This window comes from Corvus brachyrhynchos, unplaced genomic scaffold (genome assembly GCF_000691975.1).
Source record: "Corvus brachyrhynchos isolate BGI_N302 unplaced genomic scaffold, ASM69197v1 scaffold10, whole genome shotgun sequence".
In the NCBI taxonomy this organism is placed as follows: domain Eukaryota; kingdom Metazoa; phylum Chordata; class Aves; order Passeriformes; family Corvidae; genus Corvus; species Corvus brachyrhynchos.
The window spans coordinates 4,342,701-4,356,031 of NW_008236180.1; positions in this window are offsets into that span (position 1 = coordinate 4,342,701).

The following is a 13,331-nucleotide window of genomic DNA, read 5'->3' on the forward strand; positions in this document are numbered from 1 at the left end:
TGAATGCCAAGAAATTTGACTGCACTTGACTTTTGTGCTTCATTTACAGAGGCCAGAATGACCTTCCCACACTATGGGTGATTATTTGCCCCAGCCATGTGCAATGACACTTTTTCACAGCTGTGATGAGGGATTTGGAAGCTGAGGAGGATTTTTGAACTATTTCCAGCCCCTTCTGTGTGACTCTGGAGTTACCTGCCAAGATGCCCTTAGATTCAAAGAAGGCAAGCTCCCTGCTCACCTTCTGTGGAAGAAGGAAGATCTAGAACCCCAATTTCCATTCCTTGAATTCTTCCCTTTTCAACAAACCTACATTATCCAATGCTGGGAGGGAAAATATTCCCCTCAGAAAATCTCCCAGCAGCTTCACAGCTCCAGACCACACCAAGCCCATCACTAGGTCAGGGAAGTATTTGCAGGTGTTTGGTCTCTGACTTCTTCTCTTGGAGTGGGAAGACTTGCCCAAAAGCAGACAGTCCCCACCTCTGTGTTAGTCCTGGGGAAAAAAGTCCAGTGCTGACAACCTTTGATGTGATTATTTCGTATCAGAAGGTTGGTGGATGCTGCCAGAGCAGGGAAACCACCCAGTGCAGCTCAGGCTGGTGGGTTTTGTTGGCCATGCAGGATTGCAGGGGAAGAAAACAGAGTTGGGTTGCATTTGGAATAAAGTCCATGTGAAAATTTGCATACTAACATGCAAAAAAAGTGCTGTGGAACTAAATATAGTGCAGTGCTACTTTATCAACCTCTGCTTAATCAAAGATAACAGCATTATTATGTAACAGACGTTGTCTCACTGCATATCAAATTTCCATTCTTCCAAACCATTGGCATGGCCCTACATAAAGAGCGCAGTGGAAAATGAAATCCCAACCATACTGCACTTCAAATCATCAGTGAACTTGCTTTTACACTGATTAAAAAAGAAGTTTTAATTCTTTATTTTAAGTCTCAGCATGTGATCTGAAGTGAACCTGGGTGAAAGGATTGTGTGGAAGGGCTACTGGAGGGAAACACCTGTTTCCAATGCTCTGGAAATAGCCAGGTTTGTCTGTCATGGCTGGAACAGACATATAAATATTTACTTGAAACAAACCCACAATTTTCTGTAGAAAGAAAGAATTTTTTCAGGTAAAGCCTTTCAGCTTGCTCTATTTAATTTGCAATCTTTTGACTCTCTCAGAGGAGCGTTATCACTTTGAGCATTAGCCAAGGCTGGTCCTACAGGAAAGTCAGAGAAGAAAGCACCAATCCTTTCTTTGATTTTTTGTTTCTTTTTTTTTTTTTTTAAGAAGAAACTTGTCCTCTAAATCTCATATGTTTCCATTTTCTCCCTCAATTTCTATCACGAAGTGTGATCTCTGTCCTACCAAGTTCTTGCTGTGGCTTCAAAGTGCATTGTACATATTTCTGTGTAATCTTGATTTGAAAAGCAGAGGTTGTGTTGTAAATCAGAGGCCAAGCAGCAGCCCCGTGCAAGCCTCGCTGGCCTGGACAATCCCAAACTCTTGTTGCTATTCCTACAGGAGCTAACAGCAGCATTGGAGCTCCGATGGGCTCTGTGGTGTTAGATTCCACACAAACCCCTCTGGGAAATGTGCTGAGCGGAACTCTCCCATTTTTGAGTGGATGGTTGACTGCCCTCAGCCGGGTTTGACACCACGAGGACGCCGGCGATGGGCACGTTCCTGGGAAACCCCTCTCCAAGCCCCTGTGGGCTGAACTCCTCCACGGCTGCTGTTAATAGGTTAATGAGCCCCTCGTCTGGTGGAGTTAGAGTGCCTGGCTTTCCAAGATAAAACTATCCAGCCACATTAGGAGGTTGGGCCTCTTTATGACTGAACGCCATTCATCCTGAGTACACAAGAGCTCGCAAATTTAATAAGCAGAATCCATTTCAGCCCCGTGGCCTACCATGGCAACAGGAGAGAGGGGCTCCAGCCTCCGCTGCTCAGGCATCATTATCTCCAGGGCCATCTGCTCCAGAGAAGCACAATCCCAAACTCATTTAAATAGAGCCAGCCTGAAATATGTGACGATTTTTCCCAGTCTCCCCCTCCCTCCCTGACGGCTTCCCCCCCTCCCGCACGCGGCTACACCTCCTCACACAAGCGGGAGGAGATGTAATATTCAAAGGGTGAGGAGAGGGTACGGGAGATAAGATTATAGCGATAATGAACTGAGGGAAGGGGAACGGGGGAGGGAGGAACTTTCTGCCTTTGGCTGCTGTTCCCTGACAAAGCAAGAGGTTGCAATAAATTATAAATGTATTTTTTCAAATCATCTTCTTGGAAGAAATATTTCCTAAACAATGATTCATTATCCTCCCCAGAACTCTGCCTCGCTGGAACAATTAAGCAGCGAAGAAAACTCACTCAGTTAATTCATCTCTTTCTGTGTTTTCTGACTCATGGTTCACCGTCTTTGTCATAAGTGGATAAAATAAATTACTAAAACGTATTCACCCCTTGTAACTGGTGACATTTTAGAAAGCAAATGGGAGGAGTTAGGGGGAAAAGGATTCAGTCCTTTTCCTGTTGCAAGGATTTGAACCCATACATGTGCTGCCTCACGCTGAGGGCTCCCAAGCCAAACTTTGGGACAGGGACCTGTGACAACTCACTGAGATGAGTGGCCTCAAGGGGATGGGGGCTTTGACAGAGATGAAAAAGAGCGTGCAAAATTGCACCATGTCTCTGCTTCTGGACAAAGTTTTTTTTAATGGATCTGGTTTATTTCAGACACATGCATGGAGGCTGCAGGAGCTGTAAGGAGCCAAAACAGGAGCAATGGGGGATGCTGGCAGGTGGTTCTACAAATCATTATCCCAACAGTGTGTAAAGTTTGTGGAGCATTTCAGGCTGTATCAGGGAGGAGATGGCCAAGAGGAGGCACTAGGAAGCCCCAGGGAGACATCCCAGTTGGCACCCAGGCTCAAAAGGGTCTCTCTGCCTGGCCCATTCACCACGGATCTGCACGGTGGGAGAAATGCAGCAGCCAGAGGGGAAAGAAACTACTGCAGGAATTTCTGAAAGATGCCATTTCTCATTTGTTTCCTGTCAGGGTCTTCTGACCTCTGCTCGCTGGGTCACAGGAGTAAATCTGTCATGGGCTGAAAGATGCATCTCCTCTGCTGAGGTGGAGGCCGTGCCCGGAGTCTGGGAGTCTGCCATGTGTCTGGAAACACTTGCCCTGCTCTCATGTTTCCAGGTCTGCAGGACACAAACACCACACAGCACGAGCTCACGTGCTCTGAGGTGCTCAGATGGCGAATGGGATGGAAGGGGATGGAAGCTGCATTCCCTGGAGCTTTCAGGACAGGCATGCAGTGGGATATATGACATTTCCAGCTCACATCCACGCCCATGTGGTGCCAGGGTCTCTCTCACCTGAAGGTCTGACTTCACAGATCTCCCAGCTCCAATCTGTGGCACGTGGAGCTCGTGTGGACTGCACAGAGTGAAGGCGCCGTATATCAATGAGAGCAAAGCGTAGAAATGCACGTGGCGGAGGAGGGGAAATGAAATCATATATATTCATTACATTTATTTAGTGATGTGAAGCCTCCCAGAGCCCATAACACCCCGTATCTGCCGTCATCATTCACCCAGAGCCGCAGCAGCGCCGCTGGGACAGAGCGTGGCAGATGGCCAGGACGGCAGCATAGCCCCGCCAGGGCGGGACGTGATGGATGCCTGCAAGGACAGGCATCTCCTCCCCGGCCCCAGGGAGAGGGGAAGGAGGCAGAATGGAATTATGTATCCTGGAAAGTGGAGGCTTTCCCCATCAACTGAGTCCTGGGGTGTTTCAGTGTCTCCTTGTGTGCAGAGCGGTGCTTGCTAAGGTGAGGAAATTGTGGTGGACACTTGTGCAGGACACCCAGAATGATGCAGGTGCCCAGTGTTCCCTGCTGGAGGCTGAAATGCTGTGGTCACATCGCTTAGCACGGATATAACCTTTATGTGTTCACTAACTCAAGGTGTCAAGTCACTGATTAGGAATGCAGACGCAGCAAAGTCCAGGTGATAGATGGCCTGTGACATATTAACTTGCATAGAAAGCCTCTACTGCTTGGAAATCTTTTTAGGTTGATAAATTGTAGGATCTATCACAAAATCCATAATAATGTGTTTTTCTCTGTAGCGCAGTTAGAAGTGATAAGGTACCAAATGTTATCAGAGATTAAAAAGCTTCAGAGTATTTGCAGAGGTATTTTAATTTATTAAATCTGCAGAATAGTTGAAAAATAATTAAAAATGGTTTTGTTGCAATTTTCTCATCTTTTTATTTTCCTGGACTGGCCAATGTCTCATGAAGACCTGAACCTAATCAAGCCTTTGAGTTCTCATCCTGGACAGAGATCTGGCAAACAAAAAGCCCTTTTGAAGACACAATTTCAGCTCCTGTTTAGCTCTTATTTAGAAGAAACATTATTTCCTTTAAAGGAATTTTGAACCTTTATATCTTCTCATGTAAGTCCTTCTCAGAAATGTTCCAGGAACTGATGTTCACAGTAACATGCAGTGTCTACTCCAGATAAAAGGAAATCCAGATATCTTCACAGAGAGACTGGTGCTGCCAACTCCAGCTGATCCTCTGTGAGAGCTCGGCCTGGAGTCGCCAGCCAGCCTAGGCCTTTGCCTTAAGCACATGCATTCAATTATTTAACAAGGAGAACGGGCTCCTGTAACTAATAAAATCTCTGATTTAGCCCCGTAATCCCACTCTAATGTCTTTAAACCAGTGCCAACACAGGTGAGACCTCTGGGAGAGGAAAGCTAAATAGTGCTTCCTGCCTCATGGCTTGCTTTCAAACCTACATTTCATTCCATCTCTGCTGTTCAGAATTAATGTTGCAGGGAGCATGGCAGAGAGCTTTTCTAGGAAAGCATGGCAAACACCCAGCTCCAGCAGGAACCAGCCTACCACCGTGCAGATCTGCTGGAACATGGGGAATTCATCCCGGATTGCAAAGGCTGGGCTGGATTTTTTTTTCGGTTTTTTTTTTGAATGCTCAGCTTTTAGCAATATGAGAAAACCAACTCATGGGTCAAAGCTCTCAGAGCCAATCTTTCTGCCTTATTTTTCAGCTTTTAAGAGATAAAGCCCAGCAGGTGGGAAGGAAGAGCTGGAACAGGGCAGTTTTTCATTCTTCTGTGAGTAAATCCTTGGTTGCAATCTCTCCAGCTCCTGGAGCGGGCCCTGACGTAAGGAGACAGCAGAGCCCAGACCTGCTCTGCAGAATTGTGAGCTTGGCCAGGCTGACACCAGGAATGGATCTGGCTCTCCCGAGGCTCAGCTGGAGGTGGGGTGGCTTTCAAAGAGCTTAGGCTCTGTCCCAGCATATCACCCCTCACTGATTGATCACTTTTACTGCAGACTCTGACAAGAGGCAGGAAATTATAATTAAAGATTCCCCTCAGAAAGGCTCTGAGCCATTTTCCATCAGATTTACCCTGTGTTGGGAGGAGTGTGGCAACAAACTTCTCCCTTCACCCCCTGTCCTCTAATTCTGCAGCCCATGGAGCTGGCTGGGGTTAAAGGGATGGCACAGAGGGAAAACTGTGTTGTGAACCAGGTCTGGAGAAGCCTGGGAGATCAGCAGATCCCACTGTTCTGCTTTTAGTCTGATACAGGTCAGCTCTCCATTTTGATCACATTAGCAAGAGTTAAAAAAAAAAAAAAAAAAAGGCAGAAAGTTTGACATTTTCTGGTTAAAAAAACCCCCATTTGGGTTGCTTGTAGTGAAGAAGCATTGGGTTAAAAGTCCAGGAGAATTTAGGGCAGGCTATAGCTATAAATGTACCGAGCATCCTTCCCGGTATCTATTTCACACACAGCCTCGGTTTCTTGCATATTTTCTATTTTTGTTTTCTTTAATGGGTTTCAGCCGTGATATTTTTAAGAGCGCTGTTCTGTGCGTAGCAGCTGCCATTGCCATGCTCCCAGCTCGGTTGCCATGGCTGATACACGGGGCTTGTGCCAGAATTTTGTTGGTCAACAAGTCACTGTCAGCGCCGTTGGGCAGCGTGTTTCCATAGCTATCTGTGGAGAGGGGCATCCTCAGGTGATGGGATGCTCAATCTCCTTTTTAAAGGACTCAGCCTCAATGCACTGCAGGTCTGTAGTGTTCAATGTGACTATTTAGCACCCTAACAGCTGAACTCTTTCCAAATTAGCCGGAAAAGCAAGTGTGACAATTTTTAACACAGCGCTGGTGGAGCAGCTCGTTTGTGCTAATCAAAAGGGAGTGATCAGCTTGAAAATGTCCCCTCTTAATTTAATTCATGGACTTCAAAAATAAGTTTCTTCAGATGCAGGTGCCTTGAGAACATCCGTTTTTAACTCATTTGAAGTGGTGAATTCCTCTCACTGGACTTAATTAGGGACAGGTATTAAAACAAATTGGGGAAGAAGACCTTAGAAGAAAAGTGATTTTATTAGGAAAGAACTGTAGGGCACTTTAATTAATGCCAGAACAGCTGTCCTTAAACTGTTTCTCTCTTATGAGCAGATTGTCCCAGCAAAGGCTGAGAGGCCATGGAAAACAAGGAGCAAGTTCTGTTGAGAGATTCTGGTCCCTGCCTGTGCCACAGTTACCAGAAATCCCGGAGCATTTGCCTGGTCCTGCCTTGGATTGCAGCATTTCTCTGTTTTCTTACAGTATAGACTCATCCCAGTTTGTTTCTGAGTGAATTGCCTTTTTGTTCGTGTTGCATATTCCCTAAACAGCCGTATTAGTGGTGGCAGCATGTCATTTTGATGGTGTTATGACAGTGTGACGCCAAACTGGTATTAACAAAACATTTCTTTTTAAATCTTGTCTGGAAACATATTGTTCTCCCTTGCCAGCGTTTCTCTGTTTCTCTCACCCCTTGCCATGGTTCTGGGATTTCTTTTGGTTTAACTCAGTTGTTGCAAGAGAGCCAAAACAGAGCATGTGCAGAGGAACTTTGCTGATCATTCAGGTGGTGGCACCAAGGGAAAAAAGAGCAAACCTGTTTGCCCAAAGCTGTCCAGAAGCCTCTCCTGCAGGAGATTCCCAAGCCCACATTTCCCTGGCTGTCACCTTCCTTTCTCTTATGCTTCCCTTTGCTCAGATTTATTGAGTTTAGATTTATGAATTTTAGGTTCCAAGATTTCCCATTGCTCCCACGGAATTATTTATATTTCTTTGATATTTCCTTCAACAACCTCAATTAAAAGGTGGCCTCTGATGTCCCCAAATGGTGAAGTCCATCTTAAATTCAGAGAACTGCACCATGAGGTGGCAGGGAGCCCCAAGACTGGAGGCTCAGCCTCCCTGTGTGACTGAACCAGCAAAATCTGGGGGAATCTTCCCCCAAGCCTCCTCACCGCCCCAGAGGGGTGAGTATTCTCTGCTCCAGGATGGCTTAGAGTACTGCTGGCTGCAGGGTTTCCCTGGCTCTCAGCCCATTAGTGCTGAAGGGAGGATGGGAGGGGGTCCTGTGGCACAGGAAGGCTCTGTGACAGCCACTGATGGGGTGAAACACTTTCCTGTCCAACAGCCACAGGCACCATCCCCATCACCCTGAACCTCTGCACCCCACAACTCCTCCTGCCCCTTGTCCCACCTCCTTCCTCACAGCAAACCTTTGCTCAGGTTTGATTTTTGCCTATTTGTTTTCCCACCCCTCCTGCTCCCTGACCTGACAAGCGCTCCTTTTAGCAGGGTATTAATTATCATCGCAGTGCTGGGACTGGTAATTATCCCTCCCTTGTGCTTTCTGGGCTTCCCAGCACGGCTTGTGACGAGGACAGGGTGGAACAGCTCAGCTGGCAAGGGGCTCATGGAGTGTGTCTCAGAGCTGTGGTAATTTTCCTGGGCCTGAGAGCAGGAAATGAGATGATGAAGAAGAGGAAAGGGAGAAAATTTTGTCTTTGGAGTCAATGGAGAATGGAAGAACTCAGCCTGTAGCCTTTAACCAGGATGCTTTCTTCCCAGTGGCTCCCAGAGTTTATAATGGAGAGGAAAACTAGGAGTTACTTTAGGCTGTCCACCAGGAGAAGGAGAAGCCAGGAGGGCTGTGAGGATGATGATGATGTCTGCCAGTGCTGAACTACTCCCTTGTAACAACATGCATGAGGAAGAAATCAGAATAAAGATGTAAAGAGGGGTCATAGGGAGAAGATTTGTGGGATGTGGCTACATCTCTTCCTCTGTGGGTGTTCATATGGGGCAACTGCAGCAAGTTTTGTTTTTCAGGGGATCACTTGTTTCCTCACGGGGCTCATGTGGGTAGAGCAAGCATTGGTTCTCTCACTGGTAATAATTACCATGCTCATGCCTGGTTTACTCATTTAGGACCTTGCATTTCACTGAACATTTTAAGTTAAAAACTCTGCGTTTAACTCCGCCCCCTCACACCAGCACAGTAATTCTGTGATACTTCACCGTATTTCAGTGCCAAAATTACCCAGCCAGGGCTGATGCTCTGAAATGTTCATCATTCCAATGCTGGCCAGGCTGAAGGAACCTGCCCTGGGAGGTGAGGGCCATGCTGACCCCAGCGAGGAGGCACCATGTGGGATGGCAGAGCCAGAGAGCATCGAGGTGGGAGTCCGGATGCCTTCCAAGGCACAGTGCTACTGCCACTGCCAGAAATGCAACAGCTCTCTGACATCAATAGAGTGAGAAAAAATAAAAGAAAATACTCCTCTCTGGCCAAAAGTGTGAATTTTTCTTCGGCAAAACGACAACACTGTGCTAGTGAAAATTGCCTTTCCTTGCAGCAGGGAGGGGAAAGGGAGATAAAAATGAAATAAGCTGTGCTTTCCTTCCCTTTATGTCTTTTTTGCAAACCTGCAAGGATTCTTTCTGTCTTTTCCCCCCACCACAGTTTCCTGCAGCAATGAGAGGTTTTATTACAATTTATTGTGCACTTTTCTAGGAATTTAGGGGTCTCAAGCAAATCACAGCCTCAGCCTGGTGAGTACAGCTAATAGTTGTAGTAAAAGGCAGGGTGTGCTCTGAGCACCTTTTATTCGAAAGAGAAGACAGATGTCTGAGGGAAAATGGATGAAGACCCTTTCCCACAGCCACCCCCAAACAATCAGTGCCAGGAGTAGAAATGAAATTCACATCTTCTCCCTCTGTGTGAAAACCTGCCCAGTGGGGGACTTTTCCCTGGTGTTAAGGATTAATTGTAGCAATGGAGCTGGGATGCTGAAGTCCTAAGCTAGAAAGCAGCAACCTGCCCTGACTGTTTCTCTGTCCCATGCCCAACTTGGGGACAGATGTCACATGGGAGACTTGAGGCCATGCACTGACCCACTTGTTTGCAGCCAGCAGACATTCCCACACACAGCATCTTGGAGGTTGTGGGATCAAACTCTGCAGCTTTTCCCTGTAATGGTCGAGAGCACAGGAGGTCCTTGACTTGGCCAGGCGAGGCTTGGAGGACATTTATCCCACAGAGATGCCCTGAGCAGGTAAATCCCCACCCCATCCTGGCTGGACACCTTGCCCCTGGGGAATTAGGCAGAGTTGTTTGCCCATCATTAATGGGAGCAGACAAAAACATGGCCACCAAGGTGGCGGTCAGCCCTTGGTGGCCAGGACAGAATTATCCTGGGAGGTTTAATTCTCAAACACACGAACCTTTGCAGCGAGGGCACTCTGAGCCTCATTGCTTACACAGAGGAGCCAGCCTGGCTTTTGGCTTTGGGGCTAAGGAAGATGATTCTTGGCTCTTAGCTCTGCCTGAGATTCTCTCTGTAACTTTGCCCAAATCACCTGGAAGAGGATGGACAGTGCGGGAGCTCCTGAGGGTGGACAGTCCCAGCTTTCCATGTGCTTGAAGGAGTGGAGCAGGTGCATCACCAAACTGGAGCTGCTGAGAGTTCCAGTACGGCTTCATCCTCCTCCTCTTCCTCCTCCTTCACAGCTGGTTTGGGGCAGCTGTGGATAACAGGCTGTCTGCACTGGCTGCCTCTTTTTTGGTTGCTCTATCTCCAGCTCAGCAAACACAGTCTAAATACGATCCAGAATCACCATGTGCCTCAATTTCCCGATCTGTCAAATGAGGATAAGCCTTGATTCCAGCGTTGGGCTGTCAGTGTTGCACTGCCACACAGGACCTGAAAGAAAAGGGCTTTCTCAGTGAGTGGGATCAGCACCCTGGAGCTGAGCAACTCCCCTGGTTGGATGTCCCCCATCCATGGTGCCTCTGCTGATTTTGGGCATGTGCTCACCCTTCCTTCACGCCAGATAAGGAACTGGCTCAGGAAACCGCATCCATCCTGCATCTCATGTGAAGGCAGATTGTTCACGGGCGGAGGAAATCTCCTGGAGAGTGAACCTTGTCAGCAAAAATGCAAATATTTAGAGACAAAGTGTTCATTACAGCAGAACTTGATTTCAGGGTCAACCCTTTTTGCAGCAAATTGTTAGCCAGCTAAAATGTTTATTGTCACCACACTCTGGCAGTTTTGACAGTACCTATCAAGTTGAGCTTGACAATATCTGCATACGGCTTCTCCAGCTTTCCCTCACGCAGCCATGAGAGGGATTTAAGACAGAATAAAACAGTCAACAGATAATTGGAGCTATCCCCTCCTTTGTGGAAAAGCCAGGGCTGCCATGAGCCAGGAGAGATGTTTAGGTTGTTGGTGAGATGGTGCTGGGGCACACAGAGAAATATCTTGGTGATTTTATTTATTTCAGATGCAAAACTGCACACATGGAACAATACCCCCTCCCCGTATTTCCTTTGGTCTTTTTCATGTGAGCCACATGGCTTCCCAGGCCCCTCAGCAGGGAACCACCCAGATATTAGTGGAGTTTCTGTGATTCTTCTCCATTCCCATTTGTGTTCTCTTCTGCTCCCCTTAATGCCTGCACAGGGATGAACTCCCATCTCTGCACTGCGCCCCAAGACCGGAGGATGGATGAGGCCAACTCTGCCTTGCTGCTGAACAGGGTGGGGGGGAAAAGGAGCACGCAGCAGGGATTTTGGGAAAAGAAGAACTGGGGTGAGATGCTGATGAAAACATCAAGGAGTGGACAAGGTGGCTGCAGCCACAAGGTCTCTAATAAAATGTTGGGGCTTGCTCTGCTAGACAAAAGACAGCAGCTTTGCAGCTCAAGGAGGGACTCTTCTTTTATCCTGCTTTTTGCTCCTCCATGCCTTTACCTTTTCCCCCAGCTAATGCTCAGGGAAGGTGAGCCAGTCTGGAACCACTGTGAAGGGGTTTTGTTTCCTTGCTTGCTGGAGCTGAGTGAAGGCTGTTTCATCTCAACAGGCTGCTCCCAACACCCCCTAATTTGAGAACTCCTGCATGCAGGCAGCAATGGAGTTGAGTGACCTTGCTGAATCCTGGCTGCTGCAGCTGCCAGAGAACAGGGGAGGAAAAGAAAGGAGGGGAGGAGGAAGAGGCACTTTGCTGTCTCCCATTAAAGCCCCAAGAGGCTGAAGATGAGAGAGCGGAAGTTTCAAATTGCCAGAATGTAATTCTGAAAGTCATTTTCCAAGCGCAGAGCTCTCCTCAATGTCACCTCTCATCTTCCAAGGTGGGGATTGAAGGGACAATAAAGCACAGAATATTCTGCAAAGGCAGAGCTGCTAATTCAAAGAGGGAAGAGGTGCCAGTCCCCAAACGGTCTGTGTCGCACCCCTTTCTGCTGGAGAGCTGTGCAGTCAGATGTAGCTGTACAAGGGCCCAGCTCCAGCTCCTTTCCTGAACCGTATCCAGCCTGGATGCAGGATCCAGCTGGCTTGTCCAGGCCCTTCTAAGACTAAGGATCTCAAAAGAAGCCCCCCTATTCAACAGTTCGATTTTTAATTTGACTCAAACTCCTGACTTTCAATCCAATGGCAATGATAATGATTATTGAGATCATTATTTTCTCAGATCTCCCTGAGACCAGCAGATAGAGGTGTGGAAGAAAAGGTGCACTTAGATATTCACACCCCTCTGCCCCAACCCAGCAAAGGTGTCCCTCCCTGCCCTCTCTTCCAGCCCTCTGCCTGCAAAGAAATCTGGGTTATGGAGTTAGGTGTATTCAACAAGAGTTTGGCCCAGGGTCTTGCCCCAATGAGTGAATTGTCCTCTTTTTCTGCAGACTTTGCCAACATTTATTCCAACTGCATCCCCCACTATGTTTATGAAATAACAAATACCTAAATATGCAGACATGTCCTGCTGAGATAAAATGCTTTCAATTCTCCTTCCGCTAATATCAGCTTGTCCCATCCTCCTTATTACTGGTGCCAACTGTCTCTCCAAGCACAGGTTTTTCCCCTCTCCCTTTCCCAAATTACTGGAGCTGAGACTGGGCCAGGTTTGCTCTCTTTTTGCAAATGTGCCTTTTTGCCCACCCAGGTGAGGGTGCTGAGTTTTTACGCTGACAATCAATTTTTGCAAGGTAATCCCTTCCCTATCCCACTTTCAGAAATGACACTTTTCCTTCTCTTCAGACCAGGGCTGATCCATGAAAAGAACTGGGATTGTTTTAACCTCAGGTGATAAACTGGGAACAAGGAGTCTACAACCTGGAGACAGCACTTTGTCCTCTAAGCCAATGGGGTATCAAAGTTCAGTGCTATCCCTGGTTAGTTGTATTATTATTATTATTATTATTGTTATTATTATTATTATTATTATTATTATTTCCTGGTAACTATTTCCCTGCTTTTCCATCTGGGAGGCCAGTGAGAATATTGCTTTCTGGCCTGCATCCAGTTTTCTCCAGCTGGGATCAGTTCAGTCCAATGTTGCCATCTGTCCTTTGAGGCAGGGGGACATCCTCCTCCATTTTGGGCCTCGCCCAGAACCAATTCCCCCTCTCCCTTCCCCAGTGCACCCTGGACTCGACCAAAGCATCCAACAAACTGCATGTGACCATCATTAGACTCGTGCATTTCTAAATTGACTTGGGCATGTGAGAGTCCAGTGAGTGGACTGTTGGCTGTCCACAGCCAGCCTGTGGATTGCCCTCAGGGCAGTGGACTCTGTCCCCATCCACAGGGTCAGCTGGGGACTCAGGTGTGCACAGGGTGCCCAGAGAAGTTGTGGCTGCCCCATCCTGGGAAGTGCCCAAGGCCAGGTTGGAACCTGGAATAGTGGAAGGTGTCCCTGCCCGTGACAGGGGATTGGAATGAGATGAGCTTGAAGGTCCCTTCCAACCCAAACCATTCCATGACTGGGCTCCCTGGGGATGCTTCGCCTGGGGGAGTAACCGGGGTGTGTGTTCCCTTCCCCCCTGCACTGGGATGTGCCCGTTGTCGCTTCTTCTCTCCCCTCATTACCGGCGGGAGGGATGCGCGGATCCCCCGCCCGCTCGGGAGGACGGGTCCCCTTCCCCTGCT